A 20,665-nucleotide genomic window follows, 5' to 3' on the forward strand; every position below is an offset into this window, starting at 1 on the left:
CTGATGATGATGCATGGGATGTGCCCTAGGGTCTTGTTGTCCACCCAGGAGACCAGCCACTCCCCTCGTTCTCTTATCAGTGAAGGCAGAGCCTGAACCTCTGTGTGCTGCTGATACTATGGGGAATGGTTGGCCAGGAAGTCAAGGGGAGCATGATGGGTTCTGTGGGGTTTTGGGGCAGAGTGGACTTGTAGATTACAGGGCCCATTGGGTGGTGTGGGTGGTGAAGCTATCTGCCACAGGAGTCTTACCTGCTGTCTGCTTAGTAAGGTTGTGATGGTTGAATGTGGGGCACAGGATGGGTCTCAGGGCCTAGGGCATACAGACCTGGGCTGTCCAGCTGGGAGACCAGATGGTCCCCTCTTCATCCAATCAGTGCAGGCCATCACTTCTTTATTTTCTAAGAAGAGACAGAAAGGGGATGAAGTCTGATAGGAAGCAAGGTGGGGAGGATTCAAGAGGAGTCAAAACTAAAATACCATAATCAGAATATGTTGTATGAAAATATATTTCAGTAACACAAAAATGTGAAACATTCTCTTTCTGATGAGATGATGTGTTCTCTAGAACTTCTTTGAAGTCTGAAATTTCAGAAACCCTTTCTTGTTAAGTGTATGATTATTTGTAGGCCAGTGAAGAATAATTGATTTCTTATGTTCACATGCTTTTTTCTTAGTAATATTTTGTATTCTTTATTAGTATTGCTAAATTATTCATTTTGTTGGTTTATATGAAAAGCTGTGTCCATTTTGAAAATACAGTTTCATAATGAGAATATATTTTCTTAATTATTGGTTTATAGACTTATTTTACTTATTTTTCTATTGCTGAGGTTAAACACCACTATAAAAGCAATGTGTTGAAGAAAGATTCATGATGGTGAGTCAGAGGTAATAGTTGGCAGTGGGTTGCAGAAACAAAGAGAGCTCACATCTAGAAGCCCATCATGAAGCAGAGAGCTTCCTGGGTATAGTAGGAAGATTTTCAAATCTCAAAGTCAGTCCCCAGATACATTCTTCTTCTAGTAAGTGTATATCTCTTAATCCTACACATAAAACTCCATCAGCTTCAGGCCACGTATTCAGAAGTCTGAGTATATTGGGGCATCTCATTCAAACTCCCACAGTCTTATTTGCTATTCTGATTTTTTTTCTATATTTGAGACAGGGTTTCTCTGTGCAGCCCTAGCTGTCCTAAACTTGCTGTGTAGACCTTCATGGCCTTGAACTCACAGCAGTTTTCTTGTCTCTGCCTCTCAACTGTGGGGAGTAAAGGTGTGTGCTACAACCTCTATGCCTATTCTGAAAAAATTGTTTAAAAATTCTACCATAATTAATGCCAATCTTTTTATTGATGTTATTCAATAAATCATGAATCATCTATCCATTGACATAAGAAGATGTTTTTAAGAATAAAAGATCTGAAGTTTTTAAATATGTTTCCTTACATATGTGTCTACATATTTCTAAAATTTTATGTCTTGCGTTCTGAAAAATTTTACCTAAGTAGGCTCATTCAGATAATTATTTATTTTCCTTCCCTCCATATTTGAGTTCCCATAATACTTAACCCATAATTTCACAGAAGAACATACAAAATTCTCCCCAGAAAGTGGTGTCAGGATTATTTGGAAGTATTGACCTGGAGACTTGCATTTAAGGATGTTCCAGGAAGGTGGGGATGAGAACAAAGGCAAGGCTAATGTTATGATAGAAGCAATCTGTACTCACCAGCATCCTAGGTAGTCCTGAAAAAATAGTTCAAGAACCTCCATCTTTTCTTAACAGAAGTCACGTTAGGTCTTTTTTTTCAAAAGCACATTCTTCAGTCGTAAGCTATTTACATAAATTTTTGAAACACATTTGCATTATTCACAGAAATTTGAAAAAATCTGTGAAGTAACACACAGAACAATATAGTCAGTTCTTCAACTATTTTTCATGTACCATGGGGCTAAATCGTACTTTTAACAGATTTTGAGAAAAAGAGACCTACAAATAAAGAAAACTTTTCTGTGTGATCAGAATGACCCATCTTCTACTAAACAGTGACTAGATTTCCTCAACAACTGATTGACTTTTATGATAAATAATTCAATTTATTTATTTATTTATGTAATTATTTTTTAAATATTTATTTTTTATTATGTATACAATGTTCTGTCTGTATGCCTGCAGGCCAGAAGAGGGCACCAAACCTCATTGCAGATGGTTGTGAGCCACCATGTGGTTGCTGGGAATTGAACTCAGGACCTTTGGAAGAGCAGGCAGTGCTCTAAACCACTGAGCCATCTCTCCAGCCCCCAAGTAATTCAATTTAGATCCACATGAGAACGCTTGTTTCTATCAAATGAGTCTGAAAATTTATCATTGTCTTTTTGTCATGAAAAGCCTTACAATATAATGCTTTATTAAAGCCATTGCTGGAAGCTCTGTGAAGAATAGATACCAGAACCCTTTTCTTGTAGGGCCAACTTCCTAAGACAAGGACTCGGTATGTCTTTATACAGGACGTAAAACCTACTAATTCACAGGATAAAACATCTTTTGCAGAGGATGTTTTACTTCAATTACAATAACTGTAAAGAGACTATTGATTATAACAAATACTTTTTTAGACACCAGCCTGATCAGACCAAAGAGAAGCTTTATAAAAGCTATCAACATGGCTGAGCATTTGATGAATGCTCAAACTATTTAGTTTAGAAGAGCTATTGCTACAAACATTTCCTACAGACAGAGTCAAGAATGTGATATCTTACTATCTGTGTTCAAATCTTATTCAAAATCATTCAAGGAACATGGAAGAGAGGCCCCAGACTTGCAAAACCTATAGTATATCTTTTCCCTCTCATTTAAATATAGGTTATCTAAAATTCCATGTTGGAGAGAATCATGTAAATATATCTTATGTACAAAACGCTTCAGGAGATCTTCACACCTCACCAGTCGTAGGAGATTACATTCTGAAGAGACACCATTAAACTGTAAGGAATGTGGGCAGCACTGCAGTGAATGTTTACACCTCATTAAGAATAATAGGATTGATCCCAGAGAGGAGACAGACAGATGCAGCAAGAGTGCCAAGGCCTTTAAAGAGCTCTCACTTCATAGAATATTCCATGAAATCTGTCCTTTGATAAACCCCACCAGATATGAGAAATATAAAATACATCTCAGGAGCACCTCAAATCTCACCACACACACAATTCTGTCTAAAGTAAGGAAATCTTATACATGTGAGGAATGTGGAAAATGGCTCCAGAACTACCCAAACTCTAGGAGACACCAGAGAATTCATACAGGAGAGAAATCTTTACATCTGTAAGATGTAAAGAATGTGGCAAGTCTTTTGCCCAACACTCATCTCTTAAAGCTCACCACAGAATCCATACTGGTGACAAACCTTACAGATGTAAAGAATGTGGCAAGTCCTTTGCCATCACTCAAATCTTCAAGCTCACCACAGAATCAATACAGAAGGGAAACCTTAGAAATATGAAGCATGTGGAAATTTATTTCCCAGGACTCAAATCTTTAAGCTCACCGTGGAATTTGTTCTTGTGATAAACCTTACAGATGTAAAGAATGTGTCAAGTCCTTTACTCGTTTCTCAAGTCTTCACTCACATTACATAATCCATACTCATGACAAACCTGTCATGTCAAGAATGTTAGAAATCCTTTACCAGAACCTCAAATATTAGAAGCCATCAGAAAATTCATATAACGGAAAAGCTTTGTAAATGTCCTTAGAATATCTCACAGTAACTCACTGTATAAGAAAGACTTCATACAGGGACCTGGTTCTATTATATTTTCAAAGACTTCAATTAATTTCAAAGCTTAGTCAATACTAGGGAAGCCTCATTAAGAAGTTCTACACTTTCTGGGTGCTGGTGGAGCATGCCTTTAATCCCAGCACTTGGGAGGCAGAGGCAGGCAGATCTCCGTGAGTTCAAGGCCAACCTGATCTACAAGAACTAGTTCCAGGACAGGCTCCAAAGCCGCAGCGAAACCCTGTCAAAAAAGAATCTTTACACTTGGTATATATTTAGAATTATTCTATGCAGATAGAGACTTCATCATCATAAAATATTTGTTGGAAAGTGAACTATTTATGAAACAGATGCAGAGATATTCTTTCAAACTCTAAGTATTACTAATAAGGAGAGTTTTCCACCTGAAATAACCTAAGCAGTAATATTTTCTGACCTTCTGTCAGTATACTGGTTTAAAGAACTATCCAAAGTCAAAACTATTCAAGATTCTAGTGCATATTTTAGTGTAGTGTGATGCTGTTGTTTGTGTCATATGATGTTTATACAATTTTCAATATAAACATTAACGCCATGATAGTATTTGAGATTGCACATATATTGCAGTTGGTTTTTAACTTCAACTATATTCCTTCTGTTTCTAAACAATAAAATTATTAATTTTTATAGTCAATTTTTACATCTTTTATTTTTGTGGTGAGTGTCTATTCTTTACTGGGAGAGCATCATTAATGTCAGTTGTTTGATCAACAATAATGCCAGGAGAACTAAATTGCACTTGATTTAAATGAGTATGAGGTAGATTATAAAACCAATGTGCATGCCATATTAGACAAAGACAAGCCTACAAGGCCACAACCTTATTCAGAGAACTGTAAGCAATGATTGGGAAAGGAAGTCTTCCCCAGAAAAGAGTACAGCAGTTTTTTTGTTCAATATCAACTGGATGGCCTTAAAACAAATATGCAAGAAACATTGTATGGATTTAGCCAGGTTTCTTTAGGAATATTTATGTATATACGTGTGCATATATCCATGAGATAATTAGCAGAAAAGAAATGTGACCAGAGACCATACCTTTGAAGAACAGGGTTGGAGGTTAATAGAGTTTGGAGGGAGGAAAGTGAAGGTAGAAATGTTGTAATTTGGAGAGAGCAAAAAGTTCTTGCTCTAACAGATAACACTAGGAGAACCATAAAGTTCAAAGAGGTAGGGTTGTCTTTTCTTTTCTTTCTTTTTTTATTGACTTTATTGAGCTATATATTTTTCTCTGCTCCCCTCCCTTCCTTTCTCCTCCTCTTCTACCCTCTCCCATGCTCCCCATGCTCCCAATTTACTCAGGTGATCTTGCCTTTTTCTACTTCCCATGTAGATTAGACCCATGTGTCCTCTTAGTGTCCTCTTTGTTGTCTAGGTTCTCCATGATTGTAAATTTTAGGCTGGTTTTTCTTTGTTTTATGTCTAAAAATCACTTATGAGTGAGTACACATGATGTTTGTTTTTCTGGGTTTTTGTCTTTCTGGGTCAGGAACAAGGCAAGGTTGTCCACTCTCTCCAAATCTATTCAATATATTTCTGAGGTCTTAGCTAGAGCAATAAGACATGAAAGGAAGATCAAGGGGATACAAATAGGAAAAGAATAAGTCAAACTTTCACTGTTTGCTAATGATATGATATTTTCACATAAGTGATTCCAAAAAATTCTACCAAGGAACATCTACGATTCATAAACATAATATAGCAGGATAAAAGGTTAACTCAAAATAATCAGTAGCCCTCCTATACACAGATGATAAAAGGGCTAGGAAAGAAATCAGAGAAACAATATCCTTCACAATAGCCAAAAATAGCATAAAATAGCTTGGAGTAACTGTAACCAAACAAATGGAAGTCTTGTATGACAAGAACTTTAAATCTTTGGAGAAAGAAATTGACGAAGACACCAGTCAGTGGAAAGATCTCCCATGCTCTTGGGTAGACAGAATTAACAAAGTAAAAATGTTAATCTTAGCAAAAGCAATCTACATATTCAACACAATGCCCATCAAAATCCCAGCAAAATTATTCAAAGACTTTGAAAGAATGGTACTCAACTTCATATGGAAAAACACAAAACCCAGGATAGCCAAAACAATCCTGTACAATAAAAGAACTTCTGGAAACATCACAATTCCTGACTTTAAACTCTACTACAGAGCTACAGGACTGAAAACAGCCTGGTATTGGCATAAGAACAGACAGGAGGACAAATGGAACCGAATAGAAGACCCGGATATTAATCCACACACCTTCAACACCTGATTTTTGACAAAGAAGCAAAAAATATCAAATGGAAAAAAGAAAGGATATTTAACAAATGGTGCTGGCATAACTGGATATCAACATGTAGAAGAATGAAAATAGACCCATATCTATCACCATGCATAAAACTCGAGTGAAAATGGATCAAAGATTTCAACATAAAGTCAGCCACACTGAACGTTATAGAAGAGAAAGCCAGAAGTACACTCGAATGCCTTGGCACAGGAGACCACTTCCTAAATATAACCCCAGCAGCACAGACACTGAGAGAAACAATTAATAAATGGGACCTCCTGAAACTGAAAAGCTTCTGTAAAGCAAAGGACATGGTCAACAAGACAAAATGACAGCCTACAGAATAAGAAAGGTCTTCACCAACCCCACATCAGACAGAGGTCTGATCTCCAAAATATACAAATAACTCAAGAAATTGGTCATCAAAAGATCACAAAATCTAATAAAAAATGGAGTACGGACCTAACAGAGAAATCTCAACAGAGGAATCCAAAATGGCTAAAAGACACTTAAGGAAATGTTCAACATCCTTAGTCATCAGAGAAATGCAAGTTAAAACAACTCTGAGATTTTATCTTATACCTGTAAGAATGGCCAAAATCAAAAACACTGATGACAACTTATGCTGGAGAGGTTGTGGGGAAAAGGAAACACTTCTGCATTGCTGGTGGGAATGCAGGCTGGTATTTGGACCCTTTGGATGTCAGTGTGGTGATTTCTCAGAAAATTCGGAAACAACCTTCCTCAAGACTCAGTAATACCACTTTTGGGTATATATCCAAAGGGTGCTTAATTGTGCCACAAGGACACGTGCTCAACTATGTTCATGGCAGCATTGTTTGCCATAGCCAGAATCTAGAAACAACCTAAATGCCCCTTGACCAAAGAATGGATAAGGAAAATATGGTACATTTACACAACGAAGTATTACACATCAGAAAAAAATAATGACATCTTGAATTTTGCAGGAAAACAGATGGAGCTAGAAAACATCATATTGAGTGAGGTAACCCAGACCCAGAAAGACAATTATCACATGTACTCACTCATAGGTGGTTTTTTAACATTAAGCAAAGAAAGCCAGCCTACAAATCACAATCCTAGAGAACTTAGACAACAATGAGGACACTAAGAGAGACATACATAGATCTAATCTACATGGGAAGTAGAAAAAGACAAGCTCTCCTGAGTAAATTGAGAGCGTGGGGACTTTGGGGAGGGGTTGAAGTGGAGGGGAGAGGCAGGGAGGAGAGGAGAGAAAATGTAGAGCTCAATAAAAATCAATGAATAGAAAATGAGCCTATGTTATTCAAATGTCTTAAATTCCATATTCTGTAGATCTTGGAAGTGTTTCAAGATGACATGTCTATCTAAAATATATATTTGTTTGACCTTGAAAGCATACCTAATGTGACTACAATCTCATTTATATTCGGTGACTAGTTACTAACCTGCATTTCCTCATCATCCTAAATAGTTGGTAATAATAACTTTGAAAGACTAGAAATTTGTATTACATTGTTAAATGAGATATAAGTACAATATCTTGAACAAGATTAAAAACAAATATACAGTATGTTTTAACAAAATTAATCTCATATTTGTATCAATATACAAAATTTGTATACAATACACAAAAAGTCCAATCTAATGTAAAACATTTAAAACTAGTAGTTGCTTTTTTTTCCTCTTAATTATTTTTTTTAAAAATACCAATCCAAATTCCCCTCCCTCCCCTCCTCCCTTTCCCTCAATACACCCTTTCACCCCACCCCGTTTAATACTAAGAGAGGGTAAGGCACTTTGCTTTGTGAAAGTCCAAGGCTCTCCCTACTACATCTAGGCTGAGCAAGGTATCCATCAAAAGAGAATAGGATCTTAAAATGCCAGTATGTGCAATACGATAAATCCCAGTGCCACTGTCAGTGGCCCCTCAGTCTGCTCCAACTGTCAACCACATTCAAAGGGACTGGTTTGGTTCTATGCTTGTTCCTTCCCAGTCCAGCTGGAGTAGGTGAGCTCCCATCAGCTCAGTTAAACTGTTTCATTAGATGAACCCTTTATGGTCTTCACCTCTTTGCTCATATTCTCATTCCTTCTACCCCTCAACTTGACGTTAGAGCACAGTTCAGTGCTCTGATGTGGGTCTCTGCCTCTGTTTATATCTACAAAGGTTCTGTAATGATATTTAAGATAATCATCAAGTTCTCCTCTACCCTCTCCTTTTCCCTTCCCCTTACTCTTCTCCCCTTCCTTCTACCCCTGCCCTCATCCTCCCAATTTTGTAAGGAGATCTTGTCTGTTTCCAATTTCCAGGTGGGTCTATATATGTTTTTCTTGGGGTTCACCTTATTACTTAGCTTCTCTAGGATCATGAACTATAGACTTAATGTGCTTTGTTTGTATCCAATTATGAGTGAGTACATACCATATCCATTTGCAAGATGTTCCTTTGAATTCACTAATTGGTTTATGGGAGTTTTGAATTATATATTTTAGTTTGAGTCTTTAGTGTCTTTATCTTTTCACTGAATCATATCAGATCCAGGGTGTTTTTTTCAATTTTCATTAGCCTTACTTTGTATGTTTTTGGCATCATGAAATCAAATTAATTTATGAATTTGTTTGTTTTCTTGTTCTCTTAAGTTTCATTGAACTGTTTCTTTCCTTTTCTTTATTTTTTGCCATTTTCCCCTAAAATCTTTTATGAAGATTATTATTATTCTTTTAAATTCCTTCTTCTGTGCTTTATCAAAGTAATTCTCATTGGCGAATATTTCGTTAGAACTAGCACATTTTGGAGAGGAGATACATAATTGATCATTTACCGTGTTCGTATGTTTTCAATGAGATCTGGGTATGTGGCCTTTTATTATCTCTGTTTCTGATATGGATAGTGCAGTTTGGTGCTGAAGAAAAGATGCTGTAGCATGTGGGGGTCTAGAGATTTGTTTTGGCTTATTAGAAGGAAGGTAAGTAGAGTGAGCTGCCTGAGCTGGTGTGGTGAATGTGGATCATTTACTCTTAGTGTGGAAGTTGTCTGGCTGGGTGGAGACTTCTGAATTATAGTGGGAGGGGTCTATGGGTTAATGACGTAGGTAGGGTTAGATTTTGATGCAGGTATTGGTGTCTAGACTTGGCCAGGGGAATGAATACAGGAGCCAGGTTGGTCTGAAGAGTCGGAGAGGATGTGTGGCATGGAGGATCGTGCATACTCAGTGGGACACACACTAGAGAATAATATGGGAGATTTGCCTGGGTAGATAGGCTTGATGTAGAATCAGCAAATCAGATTGTTTGAAAATATTTATTGAGTTCATTCTCTGAAAATATAATAGTTTTATTCAATGTGTATCAATCTCATATATACTGTTATTTTTCTCTTGAATTAACACAATGATTATTTTATTCATTTTAATCCCTACTTAATGTGCCATTTTATTATTAGTATTATTATTGTTGTTGTTTTTGTTGTTGTGGCTAGTAATAGGCCAGTGAGTCTAAATAGAGCTATCAATGGGTAAAATTTTATGGTTCCATCCACTGTGGCAATGGTAAGACACTATTGACATATTTTCACCAGAAGTGCCCTCCCTTTTCCAGTGACACTCAACCTCCAATAATGTCATAATGTTTTTTTTTAATTAGAATGGTTAGGGTAGTAAATACTGGAGAATGGAAAGTTTACCCATGACCACTTTACTGAAGAAAATGACTCCTCCTCCACAAGCAACCATTTAAGGCCACTGCCTCTCAAGGAAATCTGAGTCCTTATAATGCTTTCTTCTCTCCAGACAGGAATGTTAAAAAGTTCACTTTTATACAGGTATTTTGGAGCTGTATGCATTTGTTTCAATTAATATTTGTATTGATGCTTTATACCCAGAATCCAGCATTTACACTTAGTCCTCCCAACCCTCTGAAGCTGTATGTTTCCTAATTTCTCTCACACACTGTTCCTGGGTTTAGGAGGTGAGACAGATATCCCATTGAGGAATGCACTTCCAAATCTCTTACTCTAAGACCTTGGTTTTTTCAATGTACATACAGATTAGTAAGTTATAGAATGACTGCAAATGCTGAAGTGCCTACTATAAAGATACCCAAGTGTTCTTTTAAAAAGCTCGGTGTGGTTTCCAGAACTGTGAATGATAAAGGAACAGAAATAATAGATCATATTCTATGAAACTTACTTCTGGTATCAGAAACTATCATTATCATTATTATTATTATTATTATTATTCAGTGGATTAGAGAAATCAGTAGTAATGCAACTAATGGTAAATCAAGGAGGAACTATACATTGAAGTAAAAAATAGCAGTATCCTCAGCATCCACAGTGTTTACAATTCACCAAAATTATGGAAGATTTCAACTGTAATAAGAGAGGAGGAGATGGAAATAAGAAGAGATGGTGTAGGAATGAGGGGGAAAAGTACATGGATATTATACTGGAAAATAGAAGACAAAAGTACACTATGGAAATACACAGGAAAGCCAGAAAAGCCAATGAAAAATACATAAATAGGCCGCCCTTCCTGGCCCATCATTGACCTTGGCCTAACAGCAGGGCAGAATCGCAGGTCCCTCCCCAGACATAGCCCTGGGAGGTGGCAGCACTTTGTGGCCAAGGCGGCCATGAGCTCGCCCCCCGGCCAGCCCCATCATCCCTGAGGCCGCCTGTGCCCGCCGGACGCACCAAGGCTCCACTGCCCCCCACCCTGCCACCGCCATGTTCGCGCAAGGCTTCCAGGACTACATCGAAAAGAAGTATCTTAGCGCCTTGGTGCCGGAGGAACTGCAGAAGCTGGCCTGGGTCAGTCTGGTGGGCAGTAGCGGCCCCTCGAAGACCCCGCTGTGCCTGCTACTGGATGCCAATAACTTCCTGCACCACCTCTATGGTGGCTTCTACACCGACTCGGTGAGTGGCGGCCAGTGGAACCATGCGCTCGGCTACATGGTGGCTCTGGCCAAGGCCTGCTTTCGTGGCAACAGAAAGCTCTTTGTCTTCTTCATTGGCGCCCCGGAGAAGGCCCGGCTGCACGAGTGGTCAAGCGGCAGGGCAACAAGGGCCAGGGGGCACAACAGATCCTCAGCCACGTCCAGAATGAGGGCACGCCACTACCCAAGGTCTGGTTCTTGCCACCCACAGGTGTGCATGGCCCACTGGATCTGCCTGGCGCTCATCCGCTTCCATTTCAAGGTTGCACAGAGCATTGAGGATCGCCATCAAAGTGATTGGCTTCCAAAGAGAGAATGGCTTCCATGGCTCGGTGGCGTAAAACTCTGATTATACACCGGGCAACATCCCCTACGACATCATTGCCCATGCCCTGAAACTGAGCCACAGTGGGAAGAGTCTCACCATAAGCCAATATCTGATGCACAAAGTTGCCAAGCAACTTGACCGGAACCCAAATCGTTTTCCTATTTTTGCTGCTCCTTTAGGAAACCACATACTACCTGATGAGGATCTGGCTTCCTTTCACTGGAGTTGACTTGGTCCAGAATATCCACTCACCTCACTGAAGGTCCGAGCCCACCAGCTGTTTTTGTCACCCTGTGATGTGGTGATCAAATCCGTAGCTGACTATGTCGGCAACATTCATGACACCTCTGACCTGGATGCCATAGCTAAAGATCTTTTCCAGCATTCACAGTCTAGAACAGATGACCAAGTCATTTGGTTTAAGAGAGCAGTCAGATATCACTCAGCAACTAGCAAGCCTACGCCATTTCACCCTCCACATTACTTAGCCAGAACAAATCCATTTGGATTGTCTGGGATGGTGCCACCATATGTTACCCCTAGATGCTCAACAGTCCACACACTGCTCTGCAAGCAAAGCCCGCAGTCCCACAGGAGCCCAGCCCACGGGGCGGCCCAGGCCAGGGTCCATTTCCATACAGCCTCCCTGACCCTGCCCTCGCCCTGGATACTAGCGGGAAGAACCTGACAGAGCAGAACAGCTACAGCAACATTACTCATGGGGGGAAGCACACACCTCTGTATGAGCGCTCCTTGTCCATCAACCCAGCCCAGCATGGCAGCTCCAGGCATGTGGATTCGGCCGTCTTTCCTGCCTCTTCTACATCATCATCATCAGACAATGATGAGGGCAGTGGCGGGGCAGCCAACCACATCGGCGGGAACAAGATTACCTGGGAGAAGACAGGAAGCTATGCGGAGTCCTGGCATGGGGAGACCCAGGAGACCAAGTGAAGGCAGAAGGTTCATCCACTGCCTCTTCATGAAGCCAGCTAGCTGAAGTCAGAGGGAGCCATATGGGCACTGTCCAGCCAATCCCGTGCCTCCTGTCCATGCCCACCTGGAACCACACCTCCTCTGTTCCCGTCGCACCTGAGGTGCTGAGAGTGGCTGAGCACAGGCACAAGAAGTGACTGATGTACCCTACACCGTCCACGTCCTGACGAAGGGTGAAATCAAAACTGCTGTTTCTACTGAAGATGAAGTCAACAGAGACCTGCCTCCGCCCGCCCTGCTCTATAGGCCAGTTCGTCAGTATGTTCACGGAGTCCTGTTTAGTTTGACAGAAAGCAGAAAGAAAACCGAGAGACTTGCTTTTAGAAAGAACAGACTTCCACCAGAACTCTCACCAGTGATCATTAAGGAATGGGCAGCTCACAAGCAGTGGAAGAGCTGGCCTTCCAGCCGCCGGCTGAGGGCTTTCCTGGCCTACATGAGGTCTGACACTGCAGCCATGCGCAACCTCGCCAGTGTGCCCACTCACCTCGTGGTGTTCTGCTCGCATTCTGCGGTGTCAGGAGCTGGATGCCTTCCTGGCTCAGGCATTGTCCCCCAAACTCTATGAGCCAGAACAGCTGCAGGAACTTAAGATTGAAAACCTAGACCCCCCCCCCCCGGAATTCAGCTGTCAGCTCGCTTCATGAGTGGAGTAGACATGGCATTGTTTGCCAATGACGCGTGTGGGCAGCCCATCCCCTGGGAACATTGTTGTCCTAGGATGTATTTTGATGGGAAGCTCTTCCAGTCCAAGCTTCCCAAAGCCAGCCCGAAAAAGACCCCACTCATCGACCTCTGTGATGGTCAGACTGAGCAGGCTGCCAAGAGGAAAAGATGCGCGGGAGCATCCTAGAGGGCTCAACTTCTCCCGGCAGAAGCCCCCCCCCCCACTCCTGCTCTGCCCTTCTATCCAGCATCTGTGTACCCTCAGCGCTTTGGGCCAGTCCCACCCTCACAGGGCAGGCAGGGGCTTTGCAGGAGTCTGTGGCTTTGGAGGCCACTATGGGGAAACAGTAGCAACAGGCGCTTATCCTGCCTTCTGGGTAGCAACAGCATAGGGACACTGTGGAGCCTTCTCAGGCAGTGGCAGCAGCAGGGTTAGCAAGTCCCAGGGTGGAGTTCAATCTATTCCCTCTCAGGGAGGGAAGCTAGAAATAGCTGGCGCCATGGTCGGTCACTGGACTGGAAGCAGGAGGGGTCCCAAGGGCCGAGGCCCTTCCCTCTGCAGGTGGTGTCTGTAGGAGGACCGACAAGAGGGCGTCCAAGGGGCGTTGTTTCCACTCGGTGATTGGAACATTTGGAAGAGGTGGAAGGTACTATGGCAGAGGCTACAAAAGCCAGGGAGCAGTTCAGGGCCAGCCCCTATTGTGCTGCTTCAGCAGAAGTGGTCAAAGAACTGAAGTCGAAATCTGGGGAATCCAAGTCCTCTGCTGTGTCCTCAGAAGGGTCCCTGGCTGAAAACGGAGTGTTGGCCGAGGAGAAGCCACTGCCCCAACTTAATGAGAGCACAGGCGACACCAGGGCCCCAGCCACTCTGAAAGTGCTTTCAACAGTGACTCTAAAGCGTGCAATACAATTCCTCACTTAAATGCACTAAGTACGGACAGCGCCTGCCGCAGGGAGGCTGCTCTGGAGGCAGCTGTCTTAAATAAAGAAGAGTAAACTTATTTTTTATAGAGGGTGAAGGATGCTGGGAGGGTAAGGATTCAGGAATACCTGGGGAGAAAGAGAGCCTGCAGTTATGTACATTTTGTCCTTTCCGTAAGAGGAAAATGAGGACTTTGCAAATTCAGATCCCTCTTTGATATCAGAGATTCAAAACACTTTTTTTTTCAGTTTTAACCAGTTGTAGTAAAAATGCTGCAATAAAACAAAAAAGAGAGAAAGAAAATGAAGAGCATTTGGCTCCCGCACGTAAAATGAAGTACACAAAGTTTTAACTGGTTATGACAAAAACGTAGAGTTGTGTTTCTTGAACTATAAAGGAAACAAATTTTGGCAGTCTTTAAGTATATATAGCTTAAAATGTAATTTTTAGCTTTTGGCACCTTATGTATGCCATTATATTTTATTTTTGCATTACTGTTTCACAATGAAGCTTTGATTTTTATGATTATGAAAGAAATAAGGCACAACCACAGTTTTTCTTTCTTGAATTTCATCACTGTTGATGTGGTTCTTTTGTGTTAAAAAAAGTGCAACTATCAAAACTAAAAAAAATTATAGAGTAAACTGCTGTTGTGCTGATTTAGAACACACAGTATGTCATACGTACTTTACAAGCAAGTTCAATGGAGATAAAGTTGAAATCATAGAAGATGCAAATGACCTTTCAAAATCAACACAATGTGTTCTGAAACTTCGTGATTAATAGACCATGCATCTGTGGTCAATGAGCTATGTGTTTTTGATCGGATGTAGACCATTAGTGCTACCAAAGTTGGTCCATAACTTTTAAAGTGTGTAGTTACTGTTATGCATGTTATTGCCCTTTCTTCCCTTCTTACCAGTATGTGCCCATTTGCAAAACAAAAATGCTAATAATCAGGAATAGTCCTATAAAAGATGTTAACTCTCTTTAGTCACTGACTGATCTTGCTCTAACCTTAAAATTTTGTGATTATTGACCTCTGTTGCATTTATTCTAATCTCCCCAAATCATCCAGCCATTTGGAATACCGACATCACCCTGGTGTACTCACTGCTGTGTGCATTACTGTTCTTTGTTGCTGTTTTATGCCTTCATATTAGCAAAATATGAAATTCTGTGAAGAAAAACCCTTTGATCTTAAAAAACAAAACACCCCCCCCTTCTGTGGCAGGAAACAGATTGCTTGTTCTTGAGAAGTTTCCCATCAGGAATTTAGTAGAAGCAGGTATACTTCTATCATTTTGATGCTTTGTTACTGTTTCCAAACAATGTAATTTGAATCAGAATCACTTCTTACATTTCATATACTTCCGATGCTCTTCATCACATCAGTGATCAGAAGTGAGGTGTAACTCCCCAGCCCCTGCCCGCAAGAGCCAGGCAGGGTCTTACTGTAAGTTGAAGGGAGTTCCACCCTAACTCATGGATTGTGAAGAATGAACTGTCATTGGATCTGATTGACTGTCGATGGATTGTGGTGTGGTGTATCCGGAGGCTTTTGAATGCAATTTACAATGCTTATTAAAAATCTTTATTCTTTTAGTATAAGCTGTTTCCAGACTGGAAAATTGTGATCCAGCTGCCCTCAGTCCCCCTGACTGACAGCGGAACATCCTTGTGGTCTGTAATTGACAAGGATTTTTTGTGTTCTTTCTGGCTGGTGGGTCTCCACAGAAGGAGTAGGTTGCTGGGCAAAATAAAGGTTACTGTTCTTCCACCTGAAAAGAAGCTTCGGTGTATCTGTCCTGGCACCCCACCCTCACCCCCGCCAGTCTTGGCTATCCAGGCTGCGCTGGCTGCAGCAGAAAATGATTTTCCTGAACTGCACATCTACTAGAGGGCTCACACCCCAAATATCTAAAGACAGCAAGTCCATGGGGAAGTTCGTGATCTCTGCTGCTGCCAGTTGTTTGGGGCAAGGAAACTTCTTTTGCAGACCCATGATTGAGAATGAGAGACATTGAAGCTTGCTGTGGCAACCTCTCCTTCCAAAACAAACAAATCAAAATTAAAAGGGTGGAGACAGGGAGCCATTGAAGAGAGTCCTTAAAATTCTGATAAAGATGCAGAAGTGTATAGATCTTCACAAATGATAGGTTTTCCTGTGGCGGAGGGGGCTAGGGAAGGACTTAGCAATCTGGCCCCTCTGAGTTTGACCATAAACCAATAAGTATATGGGAAACACAAATTCTGCTTGGTGTATTGTTTCTCCTTCCCCCCCCCCGTATGGGACAAGGGTAGAAGACTAAACTTGGGATTAATGAGAAGAGAGTGTGATCAGTGTACATTGTATGAAATTCCCAAGTAATTAACAAACTTATTGTACGGAGGTGTAGTGATATGAGCGGCAGGGCTGTGTCCCTGACACCCGGCCGCCCGCATGGCTTTACCTGAAATAATTGCACGGAAACTGTATTCTTTTAAACACTGCCTGGCTAATGAACCCAATAAAAAAATGGGGCACTGATCTGAACAGAGAATTCTCAACAGAAGAAATTCAAATGGCCAAAAGACACCTAAGGTCATGCTCAACCTCCTTAGCGATAAGGGAAATGCAAATTAAAACAACTTTGAGATACCATCTTACACCTGTCAGAATGGCTAAAATCAAAAACACCAATGATAGCCTTTGCTGGAGAGGTTGTGGAGAAAGAGGCACACTCATTCATTGCTGGTGGGAATGCAAACTTGTGCAACCACTTTGGAAATCAGTGTGGCGATTTCTCAGGAAATTAGGGATCAACCTACCCCAAGATCCAGTAATACCACTATTGGGAATATACCCAAGAGATGCCACATCAAATGACAAAAGTATCTGTTCAACTATGTTCATAGCAGCATTGTTTGTAATAGCCAAAACCTGGAAACAACCTAGATGCCCTTCAATGGAGGAATGGATGAAGAAAGTGTGGAATATATACATATTAGAGTACTACTCAGCAGTAAAAAACAATGACTTCTCGAATTTTGCGTGCAAATGGATGGAAATAGAAAACACTATCCTGAGTGAGGTATCCCAGACCCAAAAAGAGGAACATGGGATGTACTCACTCATAATCGGTTTCTAGCCATAAGTAAAAGACATTAAGCATATAATGTGCGATCCTATAGAAGTTAAATAAGAAAGTGAACCCAAAGAAAATCATATAGTCATCCGCATGGAGAGGGGGAAGTAGACAAGATTGCAGGGCAAAAAATGGGAACTTGCGGGTGAGGTGGCATGGGGCAAAGGGGAAATGGGATGAGAAATATGAGAAGGGGAGGATGGGAGGAGCTCGGGGGATTGGGATGGTTGGGATATAGGAAGGATGGATACGGGAGCAGCGAAGTATATATCCTATCTAAGGGAGCCATCTTAGGGTTGGCAAGAGACTTGACTCTAGAGGGGTTCGCAGGTGTCCAGGAATATGTCCCCAGCTGGTACCTTGGGCAACTAAGGAGAGGGAACCTGAAATGACCCTATCCTATACTGATGAATATCTTGCATATCACCTTAGAACCTTCATCTGGTGATGGATCAAGGTAGAGACAGAGTCTCAATTTGGAGCAACGGTCTGAGCTCTTAAGGTCCAAATGAGGAGCAGAAGGAGGGAGAACAAGAGCAAAAAATCAGGACCACGAGGGATGCACCCACCCACTGTGACAGTGGAACTGATTTATTGGGAGCCCACCAAGGCCAGCTGGTCTGGGACTGAATAAGCATGGGTTGATTCCGGACTCTCTGAGCATGGCGGTCAACGAAGACTGATGAGAAGCCAAGGACAATGGCACTAGGTTTCAATCCTAATACATGAACTGGCTTTGTGGGAGCTTAGCCTGTTTAGAAGCTCACCTTCCTGGACGTAGATAGAAGACCTTCGTCTTCCCGCAGGGCAGAGAATTTGGACTGCTCTTCAGTATCGAGAGGGAGGGGGAATGGTGTGGGGGGAGGAGAAGAGGAGTGGGGATAGGGGGAGGGGAGTGGGGGGAGGGGGCAATATTTGGGAGGAGGGGAGGGAAATGGGAAACGGGGAGCAGGTGGAAATTTTAATTAAAAAAGAATAAAAAATAAAAAAAAAAAAATAAACACTGCCTGGCCCATTAGTTCTAACCTGTTATTGGCTAGCTCTTACATTTTGATATAACCCATTTCTAATATTCTGTGTAGCACCATGAGCTGGCTTACCAGGGAAGATCTTAACCTGCGTCTGTCTGGAGTGTGAGAATCATGGCGACTCCTGACTCAGCTTCTTTCTCCCAGCATTCTGTTCTGTTTACTCCGCCTATCTAAATTCTACCCTATCAGAGGCCAAGCAGTTTCTTTATTAATTAACCAATGAAAGCAACAGATAGAAAGATGACCCTCCTCCATCATGGAGGCAAAAAGAACTCAAGAAATTAGACATCAATCAATCAATAAATCCACTTACAAAAAGGGTACAGATAGATATAAATATAATCGAAATACCTGAGAAAAGCCTAAAGAAATGTTCAACATTTGAAGCAATTGGGGAAAGGAAAATCAAAACTACTTTGAGATTCTATTGAACATCTGTCAGAATGACTAAAATCAATAGCACAAGTGACAGCTCACGCTGCTGAAGATGTAGAGCAAGGGGAAGATTCCTCAACTGCTTGTGGGGCTTAAAATTTGTATAACCACTTTGGAAATCAATATGGATGATACAAGCATTGTGGACTCCTCATGGAGGCCTTAGCGTTTGTGGGGATTGGATAGGGTGGGGTGCAGTGAGGTAGGGAGAAGAGGAGAAGCTGGCCACTGCAGTGACCGTGTCCTGGGAGCTGGAGGAGGAGATGCTCCAGTCCGACTGGGATGGGGTGGCAGTGTGGTCCCATGTATTGGAGTTTTCTAAAAACATGAGTTCCTGTTCATTGTTGCATGGATCAAGATGGAAGGCAAGTTTGCCATACCCTGCCAGAGTGGGACAGGCCAGAGGCAGAGGAGCATTCCCAGGAACAGATGGGGACTCCTGTGCCCGACAGATGGAAGCCTCTGCCTGTGCCATGACCCTGAGGAGTCCTGGAGCGCCACAGAGCCCTACCTAGGCCAAGGAGTGTTCCCCTAACTCCACATCCTCTCCAGCAGTCTATAATTAGTGTGTTTGATCTTAGCCATTCTGAAATGAATAAGATGTTATCTCAGAATTGTTTTGATTTGCATTTCTCTGATGGTTAAGGATGTTGAACCTTTCTTTAAATGTCTTACAGCCATTTGAGATTCTTCTGAGAATTCTGTGTAGTTCTGTACCCCATGTTTAATTGAATTATTTATCTTACATGTGGTTCCAAGCTTTGAATTTTCAGATAAATGTTTTTAATTTGGAGTGTCTGTAAAACTCAAAGCATGAAATGGATCATAGTAGAGAACAGACCTGGAGGGAAGTGGGATAGCAGAGGAAATGCACTGTGGAAGGGGTAAGGAAACCTTGCAAGTGGAAAGTTTTCATCAGCGATAGGAGAAGCGTGGTGGTGGGGAAAGGGTTAACCAAAATTAAGCATGGAGGAAAAATCCTTTTGGAAAAATACTACATTTGAAGTCCTTTAAAACTATTTCAGGGGCTGGTTAAATAGTTTAGCATGTAAAGGTGCTTGCTGCCAGGCATATGCTGTTGAGTTTGATGTTGGGAAACCACACGGTAGAAGGTAAGAAAATGATCCATAAAATGATGCTCTGACCTCTACACATGGACCATGGCTTGCCACCAAGCCTAATGAATGGAGTTGCATCCTTGGAAGCCTAAGTAAAGCAACTGAATGAAGGAGCCCTGCATGCGTGGGTAACGTTAGTCCCAAAGATTAAGTTGACTAAACAAATGTTCCAATACTCTGAGATAGTGTAATCTGATGTGAAGGAAGGGGGCTCCTGTCAAACATTACAGGTTGTTGCCAATGTCCTCATTTACACACGAGAAATAGATTGTTGGACCATTCTGAACACACTATACACTTGGGATATAGGACATTTAGAAGTCATGTTATATCTGTGCTGGCCAGTTTCTGTGCAAGCTACTGGATGAGGAAAGTTCGCGATGATTCTACCCATCTGTAAATGGAGCAGTGGGCTAATTCCTGCCACCCGGCTAGCTTTACACCTGAAATAATTACATGGAAACGGTATTCTTTTAAACACTGCCTGGCCCATTAGTTTTAGCTTCTTATTGGCTAATTCTCACATCTTGATTAACCCATTTCTAATAATCTGTGTAGCACCATGAGGTGGTGTCTTACCAGGAAGGATCTTAACCTGTGTCTATCTCGGAGAGGAGAGGCATGTCGACTGAACACACTGCCTCCTTCCTCCCAGCATTCTGTTTGGTCTACTCCACCTACCTAAATTCTGCCCTATCAGGCCAAACAATTTTCTTTATTAATTAAGCAATAAAAGTAACAGATAGAAAGAAGACACTCCCACATCACCCATCTGTAGATCCTTCATATGACAACTTGCCTGGCAAGATATTCTCCATGTGATAGTGTGTTGACTCTTATAGGAACAATAAAGTTTGTGATTTGATTTTAGGTCTACCACACAGTAGGGAACTCTTGGCTGGTTCTGTAAACCTGGTTCAGAGCCCAATGACTGAGGCCATGGTGATGTAATATGGAAATCTCTCTGATTCTAGAGACTGGAACCTTTGCTGGACATCACAGCCAGA

At 41.6% G+C, this 20,665-nt stretch overlaps 1 pseudogene; it reads left to right on the top strand.

Moving 5' to 3' along the window:
- The first annotated feature begins 10,825 nt into the window (after positions 1-10,825).
- Positions 10,826-14,020, top strand: LOC130875628 (constitutive coactivator of PPAR-gamma-like protein 1; annotated as a pseudogene).
- Positions 14,021-20,665: the final 6,645 nt, after the last annotated feature.

The sequence above is a fragment of the Chionomys nivalis genome, chromosome 6, assembly GCF_950005125.1.
Source record: "Chionomys nivalis chromosome 6, mChiNiv1.1, whole genome shotgun sequence".
Classification (NCBI taxonomy): Eukaryota; Metazoa; Chordata; class Mammalia; order Rodentia; family Cricetidae; genus Chionomys; species Chionomys nivalis.